Source organism: Fundulus heteroclitus, unplaced genomic scaffold (genome assembly GCF_011125445.2).
Source record: "Fundulus heteroclitus isolate FHET01 unplaced genomic scaffold, MU-UCD_Fhet_4.1 scaffold_233, whole genome shotgun sequence".
Classification (NCBI taxonomy): Eukaryota; Metazoa; Chordata; class Actinopteri; order Cyprinodontiformes; family Fundulidae; genus Fundulus; species Fundulus heteroclitus.
Window position 1 is genome coordinate 71,320 of NW_023396645.1, and position 4,328 is coordinate 75,647.

The following is a 4,328-nucleotide window of genomic DNA, read 5'->3' on the forward strand; positions in this document are numbered from 1 at the left end:
ATCAACCCAGTTCTGTAAAAATATAGATTTTTTTCCTGATAGTAATATCTTCATTGTTCCAAATTAAGGTTTTGTGAGGAGAGAAATTGTGGGAGTAGCAGAGTGTCCATGCTAAGAGAGCCTGTTGGTGAAATTTGGATAGTTTTAAAGGTAATTTGGTAACACTGTAATTACAGGTGAGTATAAAATGCAGACCACCCAATTTTAAAAAAATATTATTTGGAATAAAAAAACAAAATGAGTCAGGGTTTTTGAGACATTCCTTAATCCACTTTATTTTAAAGGTGTTATTCAAGTCATTGAAATTTAATAATTCAAATCCTTCTTGTATCCTGGGTGCAGAGAGAATTTCATTCTTCAAAAGAGGTTTCTTATTTTTCCAGGTAAATTTGCTGAGAATTTTATTTATTTATTTGGATGATGAATTTTCAACAAAAAGTGACAGGGCAGGATATACCAGTCTCGGAATGCCTTCGGCTTTAGATAGAAGAATTCTGCCAAAAATCGAAAGGTAACGTTGGAGCCACATATTCATGATATTTTGGGTTTTTCTAATTCTGGGGAGGAAATTAAGTTGTTGTCTGGAAGACAAGTCTTTAGTGATGTCTATGCCTAAGTATTTAACTGTTTTCTTTACTTGAATATTACACATGTTTGTACAATCAGTATCATAAAGACACAAGATTTCACATTTGTTAATGTTGAGATATAAACCTGAAGCTTTAGAAAAATCAGTAACCAATTGTAAAGCTTGTTCAATTTGAGATTTGTCTTCATCATCAGCTAATTGTGTAATTTTAAGTTCCTTTTGAAATATGGTTAGACCCTTTAAATTGTTATTATTTAAGATTTTAATGGAAAGGAGTTCTGCCGCAATTAAGAATAAAAAGGGAGAAATTGGGCATCCTTGACGGACGGAACGGTTAATTGGAAATCTTTTAGAGGTGGTGGGATAAATCATTATATTACTGTTAATGTCTTTGTATAACATTTTAACAATTGAGATAAAGTTTTCTCCGAATCCCATTAACTTCAATGTATTAAAAATAAAGGGGTGTTCTAACATATCAAAAGCTTTGTAGAAATCTAGAAATACAATAACTGCTTGTGATTCCACATGATCCGAGTAGTCAAGTAAATCTACGATTAATCTGATGTTATTACTGATGTGTCGGTTAGACATAAAGCCTGTTTGGCATTCACTTATTAAATCTCCAAGATTAGATTTTAAGCGCCTAGAATAGACCATTGTAAATAATTTATAATCTACATTCAGGAGTGTGATGGGTCTCCAATTTTCTGTATATAGGGGGTCTTTGTTGGGTTTTGGAATTAGGCTAATTAGACCTTGTTTCATCGTTGAAGTCATTACATTATTTTCAGTACATTCCTTATATAAATTCAAAAGTGGGGTTTCAATAACATCCCAAAAAAAATTATAAAATTCAGCGGATAAACCATCAATTCCTGGTGATTTCCCGGTCTTCATATGTTTCAAAGCTTCATAAAGTTCTAGACTGGAGATAGGGTTTTCACAATGTTGTTTAAATTCTTCTTTGATCTTTGGGATAGAGTCCTTAATACTATCTAAGAATTTTTCACAATGTTCTGGTTCATATTTAGATTTGTACAAGTCCTCATAGAAAGCACAGATATGTTCTGCTATGTCTTTGGGATTGGTGTTTAATTTATTGTCTATTTTCAGTGCCGAAATGTTAGATCTTTTTCTCTCACCATGTTCCAACCATTTAGCCCTAGAGCGAATAAATGCACCTTTAGCAGCTTCGGTATATAAATTGTCTTGGGTTTTTTTGATATTTTTACTGCAGAAGATGGCAGATTCTCTAATTTTAAATTTAAAGTATTCCCATTTCTGGATATGGTTCATTTCATTTTTAGGAAATATTTGTGAAGCTATCAATTTAACTGAGTCTTGAAAATCTTTATTTTGAAGCAGGTTATTATTTAATTTCCAGTATCCCCTTAAATTTTTGCTGTTCTTTTTAGAACCATTTAAATGTATTGAGATAAGTTTGTGATCAGATAAAGGCGCGTAAGAGTGATTTATTTCTGAAATATATTCTAAGCATGAAGAGGAGGTTAGCCATAAATCAATTCTGGATTGTGAAGTTCCTCTAGTATTAGACCAGGTAAATTCTGAGCAATCTGGATAAAAGAAACGCCATGCATCTATTATTGATAACTCTTGGTTCATAAAATGTGTGGCTTTGAAATGAAAGTTTTGGGAAACTCTCTCTGGAATCCTGTCTATCCGATCATCTGGAGCATCATTAAAATCTCCACCAATGATCAGGAGTGCCTCTTTATTTTTTATTCGTAATTCCCTTATTTTGGATGTGATTTCTGTAAACATAGTTCTGGCATGAGTGGTTTCATTGTGACCGTATACATTACATATTATAAAAAGGGTATTGTCCAGTTGGAATAAGATGATACACCACCTACCGTTATTAGAGTTGTACATTTCTAAGATATCACCTGTAAACCTATTAAATAAAAATGCAACGCAAGCAGAATTATGTGTAGCATGACAAAAGTGTGCTTGATCTCCCCATTGGTATTTCCAAAATTTATAGTCTGAGTCGCATGAATGTGTTTCTTGTATGAGGATAATATTAGCATTTGTTTTTCGAAGAAAAAGGAATATTGCTTTTCTCTTTATATGGTTTCTCAATCCACATACATTAAGTGAAACTATCTTCAATGTGTTAAAATTAAAAACATCTATTCCAGTGAAGAAAAAATAAAAAAATATATATATATATTTAAGAGCACAATGTCTGAAGAACAAAAAAAAGATAATGTAAGCCCTGAAAAAAAGGGCTTGCTAGTGCAAAGGCTTCGAGGTGTGAACTCTGAAGTTTAAACTCTGAAGTTTAGGCACCATTAATCAGTTTAACTATGTTATGCAAGTAAAACTGGAATGCATTGCATAAAATGTTTTTGAACAGTTAACGATTAAAGAAGATGTCAACAAACATTTTGACTTTTTCTTCCTCTCCCCCCCGGACTCCTCCAGAATAGAAAAACAGAACAAAACAATCAGTTCTATAAGTGAGGAGAAAACGACAGACCCATGGGTGTCACGCTAGACATCTTTCAAAGAGTCAGCAGTGATTCTCTTTCCCTCGATGATCACATCAGGACCACGCCATGCTGTCTTCTTTCCATCTTTGCGAGCTTTTTCAACAAGTGGCCAAAGTTTATTGCGTCGCTGTCTTTCACCATAGGTCAAGTCCTCCGTAATTCACAGCTTTTTCTCTTTCATCACGGCGGCGGTCATCAAGGATTTCCATATTTTCTGCTTGAAGGTGCGCATGGTGAACTGGATTATCACAGGACGGGGACTTCTGTCATCTCTGGGACGTCCAACTCTGTGAATCGTGTCGACGAGAAATCCCACCTTGCTCTTTTCTTCTGGAGCCATCTGCCCAAAAATCTGGAAGACCTGATTCCTTAGATCCTCCATGGATTCATTGGTGGATTCCGGTAGGTTGAAAAGTTTTAGATTCCAGCTGTCGGCTGTAACGCTCTGCTTCTTCAATCTTTTCATCTTGTTCACTGAGCCGGTGGTTCACCATTTGTAGCTTGTCATTATTTGTCTTTGTTATGTGTTTGATTCCTTCCATGTTTTCTTTGATAGCTACTATCTCTTCAGTGTTATTGCTGATTTTTTGTTCGAGAGATATCAACCTGCTTGTTAACTGTTGAATAGCTCTCAGTATGTCTGCATTGGAAACCTCATCGTTGTCTTTCGAGCATGCTTTCTTGGAGACAGGACTTGAGAGAGGAGTGTCAGGTAAAGGGGAGCATAAGCTGAGCGGAGAATCATCACTCCAGTCCATCAAAATGTTCCCTTTTTTTCTTTACGTTTCGTCATGTTGCTAGCGTTAGTCTTTGGCTAGTTAGCTCGGGGTAAGTAGAAGAGGTCGAAAAAGTAAAAGAAAAGGCTTCTCAGCATCGATAACGGGCTAGACTTTAGTTCTCTTATTGTCTTTTCGTTCACATACCAGTTCTTGAAAGTGATGTTCCGTTAAGTTTACCGCAGTTTATAGGTAAGTGGTGCACAAAACTCGGAGGAGCTCACAGCGAAGCGTGTGTGCAGGCTGCCATCTTGGCCCCCCTCCTCTACCAATTTGCGTGATGCGTGAGGGGAGGTCCTAATGACATAACCACGCTTATGCTGATGGGGTAATACCTCGCTTCGAGAGGGAGTGCCTGACTGGGGAGTTTAAACAAAGACCGCGAACTGAGTTTGAACAAAGATTGAACTGATAAGGACAGGAAAGATAGAGCAGAGAGAGGAA